Source organism: Neodiprion fabricii, chromosome 4 (assembly GCF_021155785.1).
Source record: "Neodiprion fabricii isolate iyNeoFabr1 chromosome 4, iyNeoFabr1.1, whole genome shotgun sequence".
NCBI classification, from domain to species: domain Eukaryota; kingdom Metazoa; phylum Arthropoda; class Insecta; order Hymenoptera; family Diprionidae; genus Neodiprion; species Neodiprion fabricii.
Window position 1 is genome coordinate 12,135,303 of NC_060242.1, and position 24,374 is coordinate 12,159,676.

A 24,374-nucleotide genomic window follows, 5' to 3' on the forward strand; every position below is an offset into this window, starting at 1 on the left:
GCTGAAGTACAACCAACAAATAGGTCTTTAGCAATCGAAGAAGTTTTATTTTGAGCAGCACTTAAAATTCGGTTATTATATCTTGTGACAGTCTCGTTTGTATTGAATAATCTGATTCCATGTGGACATTCTACTTCGGCCTCTTGAGTTGTTACAAATCGCCATTCAAATAAAATTAATTCGCGGTCGTCGAGTTGTTGACCATTCCCAATTTTTGTCAATATTGAAGAAAACTCTTGGTTTGCTTGCCGCATAACTTGATCTAATTCACAAAATTTGAATCCACGCCATAAAATAGGTCCAACAATTTTCTGCTTCCGCTGTTTGTAAATTGGAGTAGCTCGTACTGGTGGTAACTGGCGTAGATCTCCAATCAAAATAACATCTAAACTACCAAAATTAGTTTTGAAATCTCCAGTAATCTGCTTCAATCTAGAGTCAATCTGAACAAGTAATTCAGCACTAATCATACTTATTTCATCAATGATTAACACTTTGACGTATTTCAATAGTGCTCTATATTGATGTGCTACTTCAGTACTAAGTGGGAGTAATTTCGACAAAGATATTTTTAGGGCAGTATGTACGGTAGTTCCGTCAATAGCAACAGCAGCTTTGCCAGTTGAAGCACAGGCGATGTACGAGTTACAGCATCCATCATTCTCACTATATCGATTATAAATTTCCATGATAAGTTTTATGACGAAAGTCTTACCACACCCAGCTGGACCCGTAAAAAATATTTGAAATGGACTACGGTTTGGAGTTAATAGATTTGAAATGACATGTAGCAAGAGCTCTCTTTGTTTATCAATTGCCATTCTTATCAATTCGTAAAACTCTATATTTGGCATTGAATTTTCTCGCTTTTTAGCGATAGGTCCAAGTTTATTAAGTACAGCTAGACGAAGATCGCTATTAATATCGGAAAGAGGATTGTTATATAAATTTTGAAATGGATTCGGTTCAGATGCGATGTTAGCAACATCTTGTACTTCAGTTTCATCATCGAAACTATCTTCTCGGCATAAATTTCGAGAAATTTCAATTACTTTCTGGATATCCAAATTAGATTCAAATTCTTTTCGATTATTTAGAATTTCATTTTCATTCCTATTATATATATCGATAAATTTCATTTCAGCGAGTATTTCCGCATCTTCATTTCGGAAAGGAATATGTGACGTAACCATTTCACGTTTATATTCATTAAGATCTTGTCCCATATCAAAATTTCGGTATCGGATAACACGTGGCACTTTTCTTTTTGTGTAAGTACCATCTGCTTTAATGGTGTAGTTAGCAACAAACTACGCAAGAGTAATATTTTCCAAATCTTCGTGTTGGCGTTCATATTTGTCAAACCAATCTTCTTTCCAAATATTAGTTGAATCTTCTCCTACGCCTATCGCGTCTAATTCTTTTTGTGTTTTTCTTATACGTTGACGATCACATGACCACATAGTAGGAATAGTGGTGACAACAGTAGAACACTTTGACATCGGTTCTCGCAAAAGATACCAAGCCGCCTCTTGACTTGTTATCTCAACACTATTGAGCACATTTACACCTATTTTCCTCGTAATTTCCACGACATGAAACTCTGGATGTTCATTCATAGTTTCAATTATGAATCGCTAAAGATGACTGATGCCTCTGATAGTTTTATTGACATACTCTGCGACATAACTAGCACATGAATATTCTTCGGTAATGAATTGGATATCCATATTAGATTTAACAATGTTGAATATAAAGGGGTTAAACGGATTATGCCATTTTTCACATGGTTGACGTTTGACAAAAACTCGTGGCCTCTTAATTCCAGCTCGAAGAATATTGTGATAATCATCATCTGAATTAATATTATTACTCTTATAGAAAGAATCAATATCATGATAATCATTATTTTCCAAATTAATCCCGATATCTGTGTAACGTTTAGCATAATTCTTGAAACCAGGTTCCTCTTTCTGCATAGGTAATAAAATTGTAGTAGATCGGCAAGGCATAAAAGGTGCTTCAAATCTGCAATGCTCAGGTTGATTCGCCACTATTTTCTTATAGCATGTGAATGTATGTTTGTGTCTTTGTAATGTAATGTTACCTGATGCTTCTCGAGATGACACAGATATCTAGTAATCAATTAATGCGATAGAATCGAACTTATTTTTATCAAGCGCATCCATTGGAGCATTAGCTAGCCACAATAGTATATGCGCATGTGGACTACCACGATGCTGGAACTCAATACGTTTAAAATAATGAACAACATAATATTTCCCAAACGGACTAAATTTTGGTGATTGTAAAAGATTCATTATTACATTGACTAATTTGTTAAAATATATAGCACAAGTAACTGCATCCTCATTGACAAGAGTTGTTTTTTCAAGATAATGGAGAAGCTCGGCCATTTCTTCTGAAATATTTTCACCGTCGTGTTTGAATTTGTAGAGCTTTTGGAGCAGATCGTTCCATCCAATTTCATTGGCACTGACAGTAAGAAATATAGTCGGTTTTCCAAACTGTCTGATCATAGCAAAAAGATCTTTCTTGCGATCCATCCAAAACCATGTTGAATTTCGAATTGCTCTTAGAAACGCAAGATTGGTTTCAATACAATTATGAACGTACTGATCATCTTCTATTTGTTTCCGAGTAATTTTGGTATCCTTACCAACGTGTTTGAACGCAACTGTGAGAGAATCACGAACCCTCATCCTCATAATCTTCATTGCCATGTATAATAAATGATGCGGTGCAACTGCACGACGATCAGATCGTCTTAGCTCACTAGAAGCCATCATGAAAGGGGTTACTTTCACACCATCCCTTAAATTACGGAACTGACCCAAGTAAATTGCGGGAAAGGAAAGTTCATCTGCATGTTCATCAAATAATAAACTTTCAGGTACGTTTTCTTCACCAGATGCAATACGTAAGTATTGTTCTTCATTCCACAGTAATGTCAGCTGTTGAGCCGTAAAACTTTCTTCTATAGGAATATGTTCGCTGAAATCATCTTGCTGAATTTCATCGTGAATTTGATTATCATTAAAAAATGACTCATCAACTTTAATATCGTACATAGTATACAATGGTGACGGAATTAAAAATCGTAGCCAACTTTTAACAGTACGCTTATTAACAATACTTTGTAATTAGCTAGATCGATGAATTTTCTTATGTTTGATATGTACATTTATACAGTAGTCATCATCAATATTCCTTGGAAACGATTTAACCATATTATTCACTGAAACAGGAACATTAATTATTTGACCGAAAATACCGTATTGACCATTAACATGCCTCAATCTTCTGATTTGCATGAAAGGAATACGAGGTGAAATAAGTCTTTCAGAAACAAGATGTAAAGGTGGTAGATGTTGAGGTATATCCGGATATTTGAAACCATTGAATGTGGACATTAAAGGAATATTCTTCTTGTTTAACGCTTGCACACATGTGTTGCAAAGCTTCGTATTTTTCGCTGGTATATTGGGTATAATTTTTTTTAGAATTTCCTTATGTTCAGGAGACGGCATTTTCAAATCATTTTGAAACCACAACCTGTCACATACTGAACACGGATATCCAAAAGGATTGTCTAGAAACTTTTTTTCTAAATTCCTGATGAGCTTTTTCTAATCGTCGAAAATTACTATACGGCAAAGGAGTATCTACGTCCATATCAATTTGCTCATCAATGGGAGTGTTAATTAACTGTTCCGGAGAATTGGAATGAATGACTTGTCCGTCTGGTGGAGGTAATTCCTGATCTATAATCGTATATTGATTTAATAAATCACGCTCCTGATCGTGTACAATGTCTTGAGTGGATAAAATATGTACATTCGGGGTATCAGCTAATCGCTGAATAGTATCTTGGGCTTGAAGCAGTCGGTTTTGCTCCATGTCTGCTAATAAAGTATTTTCTGCTGCACGGTCATTATACAGCACAGGAGAATTAGCCATATGCACCTCAGCTTGTACAATTATAAAGTTGCGATTGTCGTGTGTTGAAGTAGATAAAAATGAATCGTGTAAATTGTCACCATCATGATCAGCAATAGCAGACACCGTTGAGACATCTGGTCGATTTGCACTAGCACTGGTGGTAGCTAACTGAAACGATGGTTCAAAAGTCCTTATTCGTGAATTTGAAGTTGACGGTATAGATAAAATCTCAGTCACGGATGATTCGTTTACTTGTGGAAGCATTTTTTTTCGCAGCCTACAAGCACGAGTACGTTCTGCTCCTGTTTTTTTATTGGCTTTTTTACTAAAAGCATTTTTTTTCGAAGCCTAGAAGCACCAGTACGTTCTGCTCCTGTTTTTTTATTGGCTTTTTTACTGGCAAGCCTTGCGGAATTTTTTCAGTTTCCTTGGCAGCTTTCTTACGATTGTAATGGTTTTTACACGTTTCCGCATTTGTTTTACACATCTTGAAAACTGGAATAGAAATTGAATAGTATCATTAATAGGCATAAAATCTAAGCTAAAAGAATTTTAGATTGATGAATAAGATTTGTTGTAGAGAATGAAATATTAGAAATAAATAATAAATATTAAAAATTGAAAACTAAAAATGTAATAATATATATATAATTATTATAAATAAAATTTGGAGCATAATAAATATATATGACATAATTTGTACTAAATATTATAAGACGTAATTTCAAATATTTATTGTTGATTATTTAATATTTTAAAAGTAAATTAATAAATTCAAAAATTGAATTAAAGTTATTTTATTCATTTTTTAAATATTTATTATTTTTTAAATTTAAGATTCACTTTTCATTTTTATCAAAAAGTTCTTATTATATTTGTTCATTTGTTTTTATAAATATTTATTCTTCATTCAATTTAAAAATAAATATTAAAAAATAATATTTTAATTTGATGCTCGATTTTAATTTTATTGAATTATATTTGACGGTCAGTAAATATTGTTTAATAAATATTTCATTAAACTAGAAAAATACACAACATGTCAAAATCTTCTGTCACACAATCATAAAGAAAAGAAGTATGTAAAAAAAACAGTAAAACAAATAACGGATGTCTTACATTATATTTAGATAATCTACTAAATTTTTGTCACGAACTTTTTATTAAATGTTCTATTAAATTTATTTCTTTATTTTGTAAATATTAAAAAACCAATAATAAATATTCAACATTGATAATTTAATAATATTTAGTATTAATTATATTAAATAATAATATTTTAATTTATATCAATAAATAATACATACGGATAACTAACCTCAATTATATTGGAGCACTTGAAAAAGTATTTTAGCACAATTTTTTCACTAATATTCACAAATTTTTCGAGACTTCATGAATTCGGTTGAGTGGGCAACTTCATCCTGTTAATTTTGTGTTACAATTTTGTGTTACAGTGATACGCGCGCATCTTGAAATTTCACTCTCACCAGTTTTTCATAACGCGCCTAAAGAAGTATAACTTCAATAATAAAAAAAAAGTGAATAAATCTAGGAGACCTCTACGGCCTACGTGCGCTAGTCGCCGTCTTAATGATACCCTAACTCGCAAAAACCAAAAACAAGATTTGGACTCGATGCGCTGCCCGCGATCGTCCTCAACTACGACGCTAATCGTCTTAATCATAAACCGCTAAAACAAAAACGTGATCTAGATCAATAATCGACGCGCTAATCGCGATCGTGATTAAATCTAGGTGATGTCTTATTTCTACGGGCGCTAGTCGCCACCTTACTGATGCACAAGAATTCGCAAACTAAACCAAAAAGACGTGACTCGACGCGCTAATCGCGACCGAATTAATAACTCTAGGAAGCTTTTCTGATCGTGCGGGTGTGTAACGTATTATGACGCATCCGAGCTCCAGTCGTAGTCACTATTTCCACAAAGTTTGCAACCCTTCCCGCTAAACCGAGCATCTACGCACAGTAACACGCGACCCCCCCCCCCCCCCCCCCCCCCCCCAAGAGGTGACCCTTTTTACGTACGCAGACTCGACGAGACCCCGTGCAGCGGAATTTGGCCGCACTCAATTTCGAACCGAAATTGTTCCCCACTCGAAACCGTGACTCTACGCGAGACTCTACAGGAATCAATTTGACTCTACGCGTTATCGCGAAAACTCAGGCTACGGTCATCATCAAGGAGATCGGCAAACAGATTTCGAGCGCTACTCTAACTCCAAGATTAAGTGGGCCGACCGTTTATCAGTGTGCCAATATAACTTGCGCTCGAAATATGCCCGCAAAGAATTACAAGCGCTTACCACTTCGTAGCCACCCGAGGAATTCCCCGACTCCAGTTGCTGCCATTGCACGCGATTTTACCATTTTTTTTCACTATAACTCAATACTACGACCACCCACTACGTAACGTCGCCAGGACTCAAGTGACGAGTCCTGCGAATCGGAGCCGCAATTCGAACATGCCCCGAACATAGGCGCTATCCGTAGTCAAAATTCCCCCGATCTAATTGGGGTTCTCGTTACGAAATTCTTACAGCCTAGCGTATCGCTATCGTTGAATTCCGCTGTCGCGGGGTGTTGATTGGCTGGCCAGTCTCTGGTCTCCCGTAGCTCGACAGTGGCGTGGTGACGACTTCGCGAGGGTACCTGTCGTCAGTTATGTGTTGGGGGGGGGGGCTACGGTTCGCCGGCCACCAACGGGAATCTCGTCCGCCTTGGGTTCTCTCGCGGCAGAGCTCTCCGTTGACGCTCTCTCCGTAGCCTCGTGTGAGGCCCTCCTTTCGCCGCGATTGCCATCCGGTAACGTCGTTCGAATTTGCTGCCGATCCCCTGTCTGAGGCCGCATTTACTCGCCACCCAAAAAAAAATGAACAAAAATCCTGAAAATTCGTATTCGCTAGATCGACTGTGGTCCCCTCTCAGAGTCTCGGATGCGTGACCGTTGTCCTGGCGCTCTTTTTTTTCAAATGAGCCGCGGTCTGCTCCGCGGGCTCCCTAAGTTTAGGTTCCGTCTAGAGTTCGGGGAGCCGTGTGGAACGCGCAATAAAAATGCCACGGTACGACATATAATGCGCATGCGCGAGTTTTATCGGCCGCTCGGACAGGCTGGCCACTCCGAGTTTCAGCTGTCAAACTCTGTTTCTGGCGGCGATGTAGTTCATACGAATTTTTGAGGTTAGAACCTCAAACAGTCGAGGTAGTGACTCGGAAAGTTGATGCTGATGCTCTCTGAAAATTAGCTTTATTCGACTGACATGAGAAATCTGTTCAAATGTTGGGTGCTTGGAAGAAACGCAGCAGGTAGGTGGGAACATTTTATTTGATCACTTTTACTATTTCGTACATGAGAAATAACATTGAGATTTTTTTCTATCAACAGGTGATACGGCCAAAATAATTACATCTCTAATATTTACTGTTATCTGCCTATCCAATTGATCACACGTACAAAGATCATCGCCACTTTCAAGCAACTAAGCCACTTTCTCACTCTCTTGTGATTTCAGGTGGTAATATTGAATGTTATCACTTTTGAAAATGAGACATTGAACCGAGCGTTCAAGAAATTTAAATATCTCACTATCTGTAACAGAATGGTGAATCTTTTTTTTTTTCTCGAAAATAGTTCAACAAAATTTACAAATAGTCGATAGTCAATGTATTTTTTTCAATCAATAAATTATTGCTTCTACTATTACAAATTTTCTAATAATTATCAGAGTTCACTTCACAAATTTTCAATGATGTTCGATTAAATAGATGAAGGGAACCTTATACTCGAATTGAAAATTCAAGTAATATTAGATTTATTGAAATGATTTCTGTATTTCATGTTAGTGCGGTTCGATACAAAGAAAATCTAATCGGAAGCGTAGAAACCAGGAACGTAGATCACATCCTATGACACAAGTTGAAAATCAATTTTCTCAAAATGCGCCCCAACGTCACAATTAGCTTCAAGGACAATCATGTTTTAGAGTAATGTCAAAAAATTATTACGAGCATATTGACTTATCGGATTCAAGATTGTGTCCCTTATTCCATCAGAATAAATTAATACCTAATTTTTAACGAAGTTTATTTAGGTTTTTTTCCAAATAATCCAATCCGATACAATACCTTGTCCATAGTCCTTCGAACATCACCTTATAACAAGGATATTTGGAAAGAGTCCCTTTGTTGCAGGAACCATTATAAAATTCTTGGTTTTCAATTCGTGCTACTGAACAACTCCTGCGTTTCAGGTTCCATTTCCAATCTCAAAATGAGATTTTTTTTGCTCCAGACAATGCTAACGTGAAATGCAGAAACAATTGCGGTAAATGGAAATTCGCAAGCTCTCAGTCTTAGCGTAGGACCCTATAAAGAATGTAAAATTAAATTTGGTTTTAAGTTATCGTGCAACTAGCTGGCCAGATGACACCGTCAACTAAGATTAAATTTAAAGACATTTTTAACTGAACTTATGTAACAGTTCTAGATTTAGATTGATTCAGTTTGCCTAGCAAAATTCAACCCTACGATCTAATGGAGGACTTGAAAAACTATTTATCTGAATTCAATGCCAAAGAGAGCAAAAGTAAGCTTCAAAATAAGATACCAAATCAAATGAGATTCCTCGGTAGAATGAATTGGCAACAACGGTTAAGTAACAAACTTATCGCTATTGGCTCGATCAAAGTAAAATGATGGGATATTCAGCCATTATGATCTGTAGTATATCCCGCTCTTCAATTTTGCCTCAACTGATGTTAAGAAGGTGGCGATAGCCTGATGAAATTCACTCTGGCACCTGACGTCTGACGGAACAACGAGGTTCGATGGTTATAATGATTGTACTGCTCGAGAAATCCTTGCCACCTAAACGTTTTGACCTTCAGGTAGGGCATAATTTTCCTCGTGTTAATCAAAGTTTGAACTTTGAGCCTGCTGAAAAAAAAAATAATTTTATCATTGAATCCATGTTAAAATATTGTAATAGTCGAAGATCGCGTAATTAGAAATTTACCTACATGCTTCCATGCCTGACAAATTTACTCCCGCTTTGACAATGAATTATTTCGTACCTGAAAATATTGAAAGCTATTATCATCAGACAGGATCTTTCGGTATTTTTTGATACAACTGATTTCCTATAAAATGCACAAAACACAAATCGTTAATGACACGCATTTTGAATTTCATGTAAATAAAGAATCTGTTCACAATAAACTTTGTTTTTACTTACCTACCTCTGTTTGTCCAGACTCCCACTTGTTTATGGCATTTCACATTGAATTTCAGATTTCTTCTTTCAATGAATAACACCCAATTTCTGTATCATTCGATATTTGCTTTTCCGTTAAATTCTTTATTGCGTCGGTTGGATATCTTCCGATATCGACCGCGGTGTAGCTGAACTATACTGTTCTTCTTAAACAATTCACGTTACGTAAAAATAAACAGCAGCATAACCTCAATCCACGGCCTTACGCGCGAGAGATTTACTGCTTTAGTTTCATTTTGTGTACGTTAGCGCTCTGCCAGCAGACGAAAACATCGCCGCAGAGCGATTTCACCGACCAATGAGATTGAATTGTTTGGCGCATGCGCATTGTATGTACAGTTTCAAGAGATTGTCCCGGTTATGTATATTGTAACGTTCTTTGACGTTACGGAAATAAATATGGATCCGCGAGTTTAATTATCGAGTCAAAAATCAAGAACGTAAATAAAATAGGAAAATGCTTTAATTGCGTGATATGTGTTTCTCGTTTAAAGTCTGAAACAAGACTATTTTTACAATAATGTTAATTGACGCAGCAACCTTATTCTTTTGAAAGACATAAGAGGTTTATAAACGTCTTTCATCTATGATGACTACTAGATCATTAAAGAGGGGGCAAAACGGGTGATTTCACTCGTTGTAACACTACTCCCCCTCGAGGAAAAGAGTCGTCCCGACTCGGAAAAGATAAAACAATTATAAAAGTGATGTAGCAGTCAGTGCTCAAAGGCGAGTTGGAGCTGTGGCTCTAAAAATTTAAAGACTCCCTTTTTTACTATCTGGCATTTGCCCACAGTCTCAAGGTAAACCACAGAAAACCTTGAGCAGATAGTTAAGAGTTGAATAATTTCAAAAAATTTATGTGCCTTGTTTTTATAAAGATAAGTGTTATTGAGTGTTGTGTGGCTTCATAAATTCGAAGTTATCAGCATTGGTCCAGATCGATGTCTAAAAGAAATCCAATCCTCTTCTTAAAGGTTTGCCCAAACGAAACAGGTTCGGGTGAAAACATCGAGGCGGGAACCGAAAATTCCAGCACCAAACGGAATAAAACCAGACTTCTTTTCATTAAAAATAAGGAAATAGATGGGTGACTGATCCTAATCTTCTTAAGAAATAGCTCACCCTAGAGTTTTGGAAGGACAAATGTGAGTGATGGTATAGCAATTCAAATTCACCAAGTGAATTTGGCAGAACACACGAACAAAAATAAATTAAATATGTATTTAAAAGAAAAGAAACGTTCTTATATGAATCATTTCTGCGTCCTTCTTCAAAATAAGACCACCAGTCATCTTCAGGAATCGGGGAAAGATTGGATGGGAAAAGGCTGTGTCAAGTATCCTGAAAAAGTACTCACAAACTGACACTTGGGGTTAATGAAATGTGAAAATCAAGCAATCGCTCATCGACCTCGAAAAATAATCGTGGCTCTATTCACATTTCAAAAGGAACCAAAGCCTATCCGACACAAAATCCGATTCAAAAGAAGAAGTTTCTAGAAAGAAACAATCGAAGAAAACAAATTTCGATTTGATTAGCAACCTAGGAATGATAAATCATTTTAAGTAAAGCCCTCATCAAAGACAGTCCCCGACTAACTCCGTTGACCCTAATGAACTCGAAAGAACACACCTCATTAAATGCGGCGGCGTTAATGAAAAAATTTCTCACGAACAATCTTGAAAAACTCTCCACAACAGAAATCTCCAATTTTTTAAACTCCAAATGGGAAGAAATGTCATGTGGACAATTAAACGGAATTTTAGAAAAAGGTAAGACTGATTACCTTTGCCAAGGCTGCTCCGATTTCCAGTAAGTATACCACAGTGAAAAACACAAATAATTTATAAGAGAATAAGAAAACATCATCATTTTTTTAGCTCAAAACCCGAATTGTTTGAAAATAAAGTCTCCTTCCACATCACTTTCCATGAAGCAAATGCAAAATGCTACCTCTGCGGACAAAGTCTGTACGTAACAGTAAGAAAGGCGGATGGATGTGACGAGTGTGAACTGGTCAAAGAAGAAATGAGAAAAATTCTGAATGTTACCCGTTATTTCCCTCTTTAATTAAAATTGTATTCAGTAAATAAATTTTCCCGTTGAATAGGAATAGTTTTTTTTTTATAATTAGAAAATACCTAAACCTTGTCTGAGTGACATAGCGAGATGGAAATTAGAATAAACTTGGTCGGCTGTGGATTCTGCATTGATAACCAAAACAGGAGCCGATAAAGAAGAAAAGGTTTGTTTTAGTAGCCAATCTTCATGAACCTCATGAATAGTTCTGAGTAGCTCTAAAGAAATACTCGATTCCTCCTCACGGGAACGGGAACTTACTCGAGCAAAAGAAGTTTCTGGGGAAACTCGCAAATAAACAATCAAATCTACTCTGAGCTCAGACGAGCGAATGAGAAGATCGAAATTTTTCATCAATAAATGAGATTCGAAGTCGCGAAAATTACCTAACCTTCGACGAGCTTCTACAAAACAATTGCTACTGAATATCGATCTTTCCATGGCAATGAAGTTGTCTGAAGATGTCTTTCTAACATTACCATTTGAACAAAATGCTGAAAATAATAGCAATAACGATCAAATGCTGATGCATCAAATCTGAAAGGTTAATTCCAGCCACATCTCAATATTCCTCAAGAGGTTCTAAAAGTGTACAGACCTGGCGATCTGCTGAAAACCTCTTGGTGAAAGTTGTTTTTCCGTATCCGATATTTCCTTCAATAATGATCGTAAGCGGTCGAGTTTCACTCAAATAAATTCCAAAAGGCAGATTCTTCTCCCAATCGATGACCGACTGTGGAGAAGGTCCAGTCGATCACAGTCGTCAAGGGTGTTCGTTTGAAGATCTAACCTCGAAGGATGTTCCTGGTCTTGGAGAGACTGTTCCAGGTTAATATTCTTCAAAAGGAGCAAGACGATCCCAGTGAACCACTTTCTGACGCGAATGAGGAGATCTTCGGATTCTATAAACAACATCATTTATCCGGTTGACCACTAAGTAAGGGCCTTCCCAATTTCTTTGTAGCTTTGGACATCGTCCTCTCTGTCTTCGAGGTTGGAAGAGCCAGACAGAATCTCCAGGATTAAATTTTGAATCTCCGGCTCCAATATCATAACGAGTTTCCAATTTTTCTGAAGCCATAGAAATTCTACTTCTGGCAAAGTGATAAATTTCTTCTAAACGTTGTTGTAATAAAAAGGCATAATCTGTTTGTTGCTGTCTTTGCACATGAACTAGGGGTTTCTCTAAATCTGACGGAAGTCGAAGATTTCTTCCAGTAAGCATGAGGGCTGGCGTCTGCTTCGTCGTCTCATGAATCGCAGATCTGTGAGATAAGAGGAAGAAAGGGATATAGGAGTCCCAGTCTGTCTGATTCTGCTCTACGAAGGACAACAAATACTGTAGCAAGGTTCGATTTAGACGCTCTATCATGCCGTCGGATTGCGGATGCAAAGGAGTCGTACAAGTTTTTCCAACCCCCAAAATCTGAGTCACCTCTTTGATTGAGGTTGACTCAAAATTTCGGCCTTGAACAGTATGAAGTTCTAGAGAAACTCCGTGTCTACGAATAAACTCTTTAACGAATGCTTGTGCTACAGCGGAGGCTTCTTCATCAGCGAGAGGGACCACTTTAGGCCACTTAGTAAAATAATCAGCAATAACCAAAGCATATTTATTTCCAGAATGAGTTTTCGGGAGAGGTCCGAAAATGTCCATCGCTATCCTTTCAAATGGAACTCCCACGTTGTAAATTTGAAGAGAGCTTTGTCCTTTCGCTCGAGGTCCTTTCTTTGCTGTGCAGATTCGACATCTTCGACACCAATCTTCAACGTCCATCCGTCACGGGGCCAAAAGTGGAAGTTGCGAGTTCTGCCCAGAGTTTTATTTAAAGCGAAGTGTCCGCCTGCGGGAGAATCATGATGAAGAGCAAGAATCTCCGGAACTCGTGACCTAGGAACCAAAAGTTGCCACCTGATTTCTTTCAAGTCTGCAGATTCCCATTTTTGGTACAAAATTCCATTAATTAAAAAGATAGAGACCCATTGAGCCCAATAAATTTTCAAATTTGGCTCGGCTAAAGATATATCCTGCCAGTCCGGGCGAGTTTCTGCTTCTTTCCAAGCCTTCACTTGATTCAAATTGTCGTTCTCTTGTTGCGATTTTCTCCATTCCTCCTGGTTATTTTTGAGAGAAATCTTCCGTATTATAAGAGAGGGGTCACGGTTTTTCTCTAATCGTGCATACTGTTTACACTTTGGTATTTCCTCGCAGAGTCTTCGAGAGAGAGCATCGGCGTTTCCATGATGAATTCCTGCTCGATGACGAATGTCAAAATCGTACTGACCGAGCCTTTCTATCCATCTAGCTACCTGACCTTCGGGAGATTTGAACGAAAGTAGCCACCTGAGAGAAGCATGATCTGTACGTATCAAAAATCTCCTACCGTACCGATAATGGTAAAAATGTACTACGGTCTTAACCACAACTAAAAGTTCTCCACGAGTGACAGAATAATTTCTCTCAGTCATACTCAAAACTCTGCTGAAATAGCTTATCACTCTCTCCTGACCTCCCTGAATTTGTGACGGAACCCCGCCTATTCCTGAAAGAGATGCATCCGTATCTAAAATAAAAGGAAGTTCGACCTCTGGATAAGCTAAAATCGGCAGAGAAATGAGATTTTCTTTCAATTTCTTGAAAGCCTCTTCGCATTCCGTGGTCCAGTCAGAAGGAATCTTGATTCCGGTCAAGTGATGGAGAGGTTCAGCTATACTAGCGAAACGTTTTACAAATCTTCTGTAATACGTACAAAGGCCTAAAAAGCTTTGAATTTGTTCTTTATTCTTAGGTGTCTGCCAAGAAGAAACCTTCTCTATTTTGGATGGGTCGGTCTTCACACCTTGTGCTGAGACGATATGTCCGAGGAAGCCTACTTCTTTCTGGATCAGATGGCATTTTTTCGGGCTCATTTTCAGGCCTGCTTGCTTCAGCCCAGCGAAAACTTGTCTGAGATTTTGAAGTTCTTCTTCAAAGTTCTTGCCAAAAACGATTATATCGTCTAAATAAACGAGGCATATTTTGCCAGTGAGCCCATGGAGAACAGCCTCCATCATTCGTTCAAAGGTAGCCAGGGCATTACTCAAACCAAACGGCGTAACTTTGAACTGCCATAATCCTCCTAAACCCGTAACAAAAGCTGTTTTTTCGTTATCTAGAGGATCCATTTCGACCTGCCAGTATCCGCTCTGAAGATCTATGGTGCTGAACCCAGTTGCACCAGCTATCAGGTCGAGTGTCTCGTCGATTCTGGGTAGAGAGTAAGAATCTTTCTTCGTTATATCGTTCAGCTTCCTGTAATCGATACAAAATCGTTTGGATCCGTTCTTTTTTTTAACAAGAACGATTGGTGAAGCCCAGGGACTCGACGATGGTTCAATCACATCGTTCATTAACATGTCTTCTACAAGCTTCTTCACCTCTTCTCGGGCGTTGAGAGCGAGTCTTCGAGGAGCTTGTTTTATTGGTGAACTCTCTTCGACGTCGATCTTGTGCTTGACAGAAGTACATCGGCCCTTATCACCACTATCTTTGGCGAAAGAATCTATAAATTCTAGCAAAAGAGATTTAAACGATTCTACCTGAGCTGAATTTAACGAAATCGAAGATTTCTCAACAAGGCTTTGTTAATGTAAAGGAAAATGTCGTTACCAATCATCCTCCGAAAGTTCGATTTCTAGAATTCTAGGAGGAGTCCAGTAAATTCCATTTCTATTTGTAGAAAGAGTTATTTCGCGATTGTTTGAAGCTAGTGAATTTCTCTTAGTCGAGATAACACAGTTACGAGCTATTATACTTCATGTATCGCCCTTTGAGATTACAATGTAGTATAGCTACTTGTTGCCTTCAAACCACACGTTCAGAGTCTAAAAGAAATTTTAAATTCCCGCCTGGTTGCTCCTGGCGCCACCAGGTGTTCGCTTTCGTCATTAGTTATTTGTGTGCCAAACAGACAACACGTCAGAGAAAATCTACTCGTTATTCTTCATTTTGAGAGAGAAAAAATTGCAGAAAAATGGGAAAACATAAAAAACGTACACGCAGCGAAGACAGGAAGGAGGAAACGAAGAAATTACGGCGTGAATTGAGAGACCTGAAAGATTTGGTGATGCAGTGTCTGGCAGCGAAATCCAGAGATGATGCGTCCAACAGGGTCGCCTACGACAGTGAGGACAGTATCAGCGAAGGTAAAAACCAATTAAATATTATCGGGCGAGAATTAACACTTAAAAACTAGGAGAGCTCGTACGGGAGACGAGTCATATCCTAAGTCTCGGGTCAAGCCTGCACGAGAGGCAGGATTAAGACCTAAAAATTAAAAAATACAAAGCACAAAAATTTTGGTAATAACACAAGATCACACGAGAGGTGATTAAAAAAAAAAAAAAAAAAAAAAAAAAAAAAAAAAAAAAATTAAATAAATAATAATCACACGAGAGGTGATTTAAAAATACAAGAATAATAATCCCTATCAGTAATACTGGAAAGTGGGAGATCATGAAAAATCACACGAGAGGTGACACATGATCGTTTTAAAAAATTTCTACCAAGTGAGCTAACCTTAAAATTTTTCGAATTCTATTTTATTACAGAAGATCCCCCAAGCGATGTGGACAGTCAGGATATACGAGGAGATGTAAGGGACCCAGAAGCGCCACAGACCCCTGAGACAGGGGCTAAAAATGGATCACCAGACCGGCCTGGAGACACAGGCAGCGCGCCAGAAACAACCTCTCAGGCTGCACCGGCTCAGCAGGAGGATACAACAACTGGGACCAAAACTCCCACGGAATCCGTTAGTCAGAAGAATAAAGAGCCCGAAGGAGCCCCAAGCCTAAATGAAGAAGTTATAAAAATAATTGGCAAACCGCCGGAAACGGAGGAAGCTTGTCAAAAAATTCATCCGGACGTCTCAGTCCGGTGGAATGCGTGGCTGAAATCCGGACTAAAGAAAGAAGAAAAGGACGAACTGTTGAAAAATTATCCTCGAGGAGGATCCTGTCTCTTAGAAGCGCCAATCCTGAACCCGGAAATAGCATCCACCTTAAACGAATCGGCGCCGAAGCGAGACAAGTATTTCTGTGCTACCCAGAAACTAGCAGGATCCAGCCTTTCAGCCCTGGCGCCGGCTATTACCCTGCTCTTGGAGAATGAAACAGTTGACTCGAAGACAATTCTGACTAACATCTGGGATGCAGCAAAAATTCTGGCAGAGCTTCATCATTCACAATCCGTAGCTCGCCGAGCGTACATTTTACCAAGTCTCACAAAACAAGTAGCGTCCTCGCTAGAGGAAAGGCAAGTCGACACATATTTGTTTGGGGAAAAACTGGGAGACAAGATTAAAGAAATAAAGAGCATGGACAAACTAGGACGAGACTTAAAAATCCAAAGTGCGAAGAAACCTGTCCCAGCCAGTTCGGGAAACTGGAGCGGCCCGTCAGCAATTCGAAGACCGACCACCTTGACGGGCCAGAGATTCAAATTTCAGAAGTCGGCAATAGCCCAGAGGATACCATCGAGACAGTCCAACCAGAGCAACACGAGCCAGATCCAGAATCAGGCTTATCGTCGTCGGCACTCGTACAACAGCAGCAGCACCAGCAGCAGATCGAGGACTCATTGAGTGACCAGCAAATACAGGTAAAGTTAGCAGGCAGGTTAAGTAAATTTCTGAAGGCATGGGAACAGATTACACCTGATAAATTTATTAAGCAATGCGTGACGGGCTATAAAATTAATTTTAAAGAAACACCACATCAGGTATCCCCTCCGGGAGAAAAAATCTGGTCTTCCCAAAAAACCTCAGACATCCAAAAGGAAATAGACAGACTCCTGTCAATCGGAGCGATTGAGAAGTGCTGGGACACGGCTGATCAGTTTCTATCCAGCTATTTTCTGAGAGAGAAACCAGATGGCTCAAAAAGATTTATCCTAAATCTACAAGAGCTAAATCTTTTCATTAATACCGAGCATTTCAAATTAGAGGATCTCAGATCCGCGTGCAGGTTACTAGATCGATACATGTACATGGGGTCAGTAGATATTAAAGACGCGTACTTTGCAATACCGATTCATAAAAGCAGAAGGAAATATCTGAGATTCAAATTTCAGGGCCAAGTATATGAGTTTACGTGCTTACCTTTCGGTCTCTGTGAGAGCCCGTACGTATTTACGAAACTCATGAAACCAGTGATGTCATATCTCAGGCAGAAGGGTTTTTTATCAGTAATTTACCTGGATGACATTCTATGCCTAGAAAACTCGATAAAGGAATGTGAAAAATCCCTACAAAGTACTATTAGCTTACTTGAAAAACTTGGTTTCATAGCTAACAGGAAAAAATCAAACCTTTCGCCTAGTCAACACTGTAAATATCTCGGGTTCATATTAAACTCTAGAGATATGCTAGTAGAACTGCCGAGGGAAAAAAGAAACTCTCTTATTGCACAGGTCGGATCGCTAAGAAATAAAAAGACGTGCAAAATAAGAAAATTTGCACAAATAATAGGTACGCTGGTAGCTAGCTGCCCAGGGGTTGATTATGGGATGTTACACTGTAAGCTGCTAGAAAAAGCAAAACTAGAAGCTCTTGAACATAGTAGGATGAATTATGATGCGCGTATGGACATTCCAGGCTATATAGCAGACGACTTAAAATGGTGGCATAACAAATTACCGACAGCAGTCAGAAAAATCAGAAATTTCCAATTCCAAATGGAAATTTTTTCGGACGCGAGTTTGTCGGGTTGGGGCGCTTTCTGCGGCGGCGAGGGAGCCCATGGAATATGGTCTCAAGCCGAAAAAGCTTTGCATATCAATCACTTAGAGATCAAAGCAGCCTTTTTAGCTCTAAAACTATTCGCGAAAGACCTGGTTTCCGCGGAGATCCTACTGAGAATAGATAACACGACTGCAATAGCATACATAAATAAATTAGGCGGGACAAGGTCCGAAGATCTGCATGACTTAGCGAGAAAATTATGGGACTGGTGCGAACAGAGGGACCTCTGGGTACACGCATCCTACATCGCATCAAAAGACAATGTTGAAGCAGACTCGTTATCACGACTATCAAACCGAGATACGGAATGGCAACTAGCAAATTACGCATTCAAAAGCGTAACTCGAAAATTCGGTGTCCCTGAAATCGACTTATTCGCATCCAACGAAAATAAAAAGTGTGCTATCTACTGTTCATGGGACAGAGATCCAAAAGCTCTCGCGATAGACGCCTTTACAGTTAACTGGAACCCATGGTTCTTTTACGCGTTCCCACCGTTCGCGACAATCGCCAAAGCAATTCAAAAAATTAAAGCCGACAAGGCAGTAGGAATCCTCATAGTGCCTTTTTGGCCCAGCCAGAACTGGTTCCCAGCCTTCAAAAAGATGGTAGTAGGCGATTGGATGACATTTAAACCTAACAATAAACTATTATTTTCTTCCAGCGGCACGGCACATCCACTGAACAAAAACCTTACCCTGGTGGCCGCGAAATTATCCGGCAGGCGCTGTTAAATAAGAACACATCGGAGGAATCCGCTGAAATCATGATCGCGTCAGTGGAAAACTCAACTCTCAAGCAATATGAATCTTCGTATAAACTTTGGTGGGAATTTAATCAAGAGACCCAGTCTGACCCTTTCAGCATCACAGCCAAAAAAGTGCTATCTTTCTTGACGAAAAGATTCCAAGATGGTGCCAGCTACGGAACCATCAACTCTGGAAAAGCGGCGCTAGCACTGATAGCGAGAGAGGAAATCGCTAACTCCGATCTCATCAACAGGTTTATGCGAGGCGTATACAAGAAGAGACCTGGCCGACCTAGGTACGACACAATCTGGGATGTAGACCCAGTGCTGGATAAACTTGCGGAGTGGTATCCCCTCGAACCTCTCAAACTAAAAAAGGTCACCAAAAAACTAGTACTACTCTTAGCACTAGGAACAGCACATCGTATTCAGACGCTAGCCGCTATAAAAATAAGTAACATAATAGAGACTCAAAAAGGTCTGGAAATAAAGATTCCGGAACACATAAAAACATCCAGGGCAGGAGCCGTTCAGCCCTGCTAAAACTACCGTTCTTCGAACACAAACCTGGACTATGCATCGCAAGAACTTTGCTACATTACTTAACAATAACTAAAGACTTAAGAGGAAAAGAAGACTACTTGCTGATATCTTTCCAAAAACCACATGCAAAAGTCTCAAGAGACACCATTGGGCGATGGATAAAAAGTACGCTTAAAGAACTCGGAGTAGACGAGCGATATACTGCCCACAGTACACGACATGCTGCGACGTCGAAGGCGGCCGAGAAAGGTGTCAACATAGACGAAATAAAAAGAATCGCGGGATGGTCCCAGAAATCGAAGGTCTTCGCGGATTTCTACAACCTCCCGATCAAGATCCAAGACGACGACTTCGCGAAGAGGGTCATGTTGACATAAAAACAAAAAATTTTTAATAGACTCTAAAAGTCCACATTGTAATCTCAAAGGGCGAGACATGAAGTATAATTGAACCATCAAGCGAGGCCGCCGAAGGCGGCCGAAGCTCGATGATAATTATACGAATGTCTCGCCCGAGAGATTACCCACCCAATAAAGGTTGTGAACCATTTGAGGTCATTAAAAGACAATAAAATCAGAGATGTACAAATCGAGCTTATTTTTCCCAACCCAATCTCTCGGTAAAGTATTAAAAATTTTTTATTTTTTCCACAAGAGGATAACACTCTAAACGTAATGACGAAAGCGAACACCTGGTGGCGCCAGGAGCAACCAGGCGGGAATTTAAAATTTCTTTTAGACTCTGAACGTGTGGTTTGAAGGCAACAAGTAGCTATACTACATTGTAATCTCTCAGGCGAGACATTCGTATAATTATCATCGAGCTTCGGCCGCCTTCGGCGGCCTCGCTTGATGGTTCAATAAGACAGTCTATTCCCAAAATACCTTCATCCTCTATATCTGCTATAAAAACCTTATGCGGAGAGTCGATACACCCAAAAAGGTAAATTTGGACAGTAACTTGTCTCAAAATCGGGGTCGTCTCTCCAGTGGCTGTTCGCAGAGATAAAGAGGGAACAATCTGGTCATCGGATTCAAAGAGATCCGATCGCACTACGGTTACTTCCGCGCCGGTAACTATTACCCATAGACAATCAACGCCATTTACAGTACCGCGCGCGTAAAGGCCAGACTGTCGTAGACTTCCAATTAAAAACTGTTCTCTAAGAGAGCTTTCACTCTTAACAATCTGCGATGATTTTCGCCCCGACAAGTCATCCGGAATTAGTTTTTTGGACGAGTTCCTGTTGAAGAACTCGACTGAGGATTTGCTTCCCCTTTGTCTATATCTTTCTTACGCCAGCTGTAAGAGTTCGGATTCGAACCCTGCATCGGTTCATCACCAATTTCTTTAATTAGAAAACAATGATTGGCGTCATGGCCTGTTTTTTTACAAAATATACAAGTCAAGCCGGTTTCACTTGTCATGACCGCGTTCTTAATTATACGCTTGTTTTTCTGGTTTTGAAAAGAACCTCGATTTCTTGGTTTAAAATTATTATTCTTAAAATTATTTCTATAATTTTGAGGCTTTGGCTCCTCTGAGTGTTCAAAACTTCGTCATTTTGAGGTGTTTTTGGACACCTCAATCCGACGAAGCTTGTTTAACCCGAAATATTGCTTTCGCATTGCCTCCACCTCAATGGCTTTGGACGTTGCCTCTTGTAGAGAAGTGAGACCCGATGTCCCAACGGCCATTTCAATTTCTGCATTACTGATTGCGTTTAAGAAACATGTGTCGCTAATAAATTACGAGACGGCTCGTGGTCTGGCAAAGCTACACGAGAAAGCCGTTCGATATCTTGGCTAAGTGACGCGAGGTCTCCGTCTCGTCCTTGTCTTCTAGTCTGTAATTGAGCTGTGTACAATTTTGTCAGATGGTCATTTCCGTATCTCAATTTAAGCGCGCAGCTAAGTTTTTCATAATCGGAAATTTCTCCTTCAGACAATGCCGTTAAAACATTCAAAGCCGGCGTTCGAAGACAAGAGGCAAGGCTGTGGGCCCTCATGGCGGAGTCCCACTGGTTATGCTTTGCAATTGTGTTAAATTGACGTTCATAATCTGCCCATGGAATCTTTTCATCAAAAATTGGCGGTTTCAAAGGATAAAAGGGTTTTTCGTTAATTTGAGAAGCAACCCCAGGAAATCTTATATTATTTAATTGACTTAAATGGCAATAACGAGGTCGAACCTGAGGCAGAGGCTCGTAAAAGCCAACCTCATTAATAACTGTTGTTCTACAAATTGGGGATTCATCTATTCCCGTAATAGAAGGCGTAGACCTTAAGTCTCGAACATCTTGGAACCGTCCTGGATGTTGGACCTGCCGAACAGCGGGAACGGGAACAGGAGAGGGAAGCGGAGTAACTACTCTGGAACCTCGAGGGGCGACAGCCGGTTCTCCTGAGCCGTTCACCTGATGAACAGCCTGAAGAGCAGCCACAGTGGTCCGGAGCAGTTCATGAAGACTGGTCTCGGATCGTTCTTGAGCTTTTCTATCAAGCCTCCGCTGCTCCAACTGCGAGGCAATTTCCCTTTCTCGTTGTTCTTGTTCTCTTCTTCGCTGCTCTTGTTGATCAAGAAGCAGCTGAAGAAGTTGCTGTTGTTGACGTTCAGCGGCTTTTTATTGTTAAGACTTGATCTTCAGCAGATCAATCTGAGAGACCGTCGAAGGAATTGGAAGAGGGTCCACTGAAAGTGATGGAATCCTTCCAGAGACCCGCGGATTCTCCATAATGAAAGGTTCTTCTCCGCCACTTTCCCTTCGACGTGAGCGCGTCATACGACTATTGCTCATAATTAAAGTTCGCGCACTGAATTGACTCGATTGAAAAGAAACTCAAGATCCCACTTCTGACACCAATGTAACGTTCTTTGACGTTACGGAAATAAATATGGATCCGCAAGTTTAATTATCAAGTCAAAAATCAAGAGCGTGAATAAAATGTTGTGAAAATGCTTTAATTGCGTAATATGTGTTTCTCGTTTAAAGTCTGAAACGAGACTGTTCTTACAATAATGTTGGTTGACGCAGCAACCTTATTCTTTTGAAAGACATAAGAGGTTTATAAACGTCTTTTATCTATGATGACTACTAGATCATTGACGAGGGGGCAAAACGGGTGATTTCACCCTTTGTAACAATATATATACATTATACAGTTGTATAAAACGTGCACCCCGACTTACGTTTTTTTTCGACTCACGCCGTCAATGCCGAAACGACCCATAGCGTAACTTCGGGGTATTACTGTATCGGAATCATTCTGAAATTGTACATCGCTTGTTACACACAACTCTACTGACAATAATTAAATAATTTTATGTTCGAAGCTATTTTACTAGTGAAAAGGGTTTCAAAAAATGATTATATATAATATTGGAACACTTTATTCATGTTACTATGGATATATGAAACAATTATTGACATCGACGTTGAGGATTATTTTTATACCCCCTGAAATATTAAATGCAAGGAAATAGTATCTGAGATTCGAGGTAACTAGAAAGCTGCGGGTTGTGCGAAACAGTTACTTCTCCCGGTTGATGAGAGTTTCTAACATCCTTTGCGAAGTAATGTAATTTGAACATAGTTCATCACTCCATGAAGATAACCTCGCGGCATGTGACATTGCGACCGTCCAACGGTTACGACGGATCATCCTGTAAAATATAAGCGTGTTCATTCAGTCGTTTCGCTTTTTTAATGCAGAATCCACAACATGATTAGTACTTGTTGATAAAAATATACTTTGGCACAGAATTCGTGCCCTCCCCTCCTTATCATTTAAAGACACATACAATTACATGGGTCCTCTTCTGTTCTCTTACAACCATGTGTAGGCGCCATCTCACTATACCCAAAAATGTTGAAAGTGAATGGTCGAATCTGATGAAATGGAATAGTGTAATTAAAAATTTTGATCGTCTCGAATAATCCGAAAAGTTAAGATAATTCTTTTGAAATTGAGATATTCATTCTCTACAAATCACTCCAAATTTCACCGTGTTCAATATCTCACTACCGATAGCAGATATCTAATGTATGGTCATTCGGAATGAATATGAATGGGAAATTCCTCGTCAAACCCGACGGATTATTTGTAATCGCAAAGATTTTTTACAGAATGTATAAAATGGTAGAAGCCTCGCCAAAAAAATGGTACTATTAAACAATTCGTTCGTTCATAACAATTACAATGTTCAATGTTTCCGGATAAACCAAAGTTTTCTACGAAAGCTTACCCAATAAGAACACGATTGTTGATTAAACGTAGAAAAATTCACACAACCAAACGCTCACAACGGATCAGACCCAACCGTTTAATAAATCGAAAAATGTCCGCCTGGTAGACGATAATTTTTACGTATGTCCAGAATGTTTTAAATACGTGGAAAATAGTCGTTGAATTCGCATATACTCACCACGAGGGAATAAACGAGTACAATATACGGATATTCGTGACATCCATGTATTCGTATATAAGACGCCGTAGAAATACGTTTAAAATATCACAGATGAATTCGTTGAAGATACTGAAAAATGTCCGCTTGATAGACGATAATTTTTACGTTTTCCTAGAATGTTTTATATACGTGTAAAATAATCGTTGAATTCGCGTATACTCACCACGAGGGAATAAACGAGTACAATATACGGATATTCGTGACATCCATGTATTCGTATGTAAGACGCAAAAGAAAAACGTTTAAAATTTGACATATGCGTCGACGGTGAAATTTTGCCACATCTATACGTTTAAAATGTCACAGGTGAATTCGTTGAATAAACTGAAAAATTTCCGCTCGGCATACGTGAAACTAAACGTATCATCAACACGTGTCATATACGCGGTGTATGGTCGTACAAATTATGACCACTTACTTCAAGGAATATACGATTGGAGTACATTTACATAGAGTATTTATTTCGTGTACATATTCGTTTACTAGATGTCGTGGA

General features: G+C 39.1%; 1 long non-coding RNA gene across 1 annotated transcript; it reads left to right on the forward strand.

Annotated features, from left to right (window-relative positions):
* The first annotated feature begins 7,171 nt into the window (after positions 1 to 7,171).
* LOC124179545 lies at positions 7,172 to 7,876 on the forward strand. The gene is made up of 3 exons (XR_006870098.1): positions 7,172 to 7,290; positions 7,370 to 7,496; positions 7,828 to 7,876. It is a non-coding gene; the product is annotated as an uncharacterized LOC124179545 (long non-coding RNA).
* Positions 7,877 to 24,374: the final 16,498 nt, after the last annotated feature.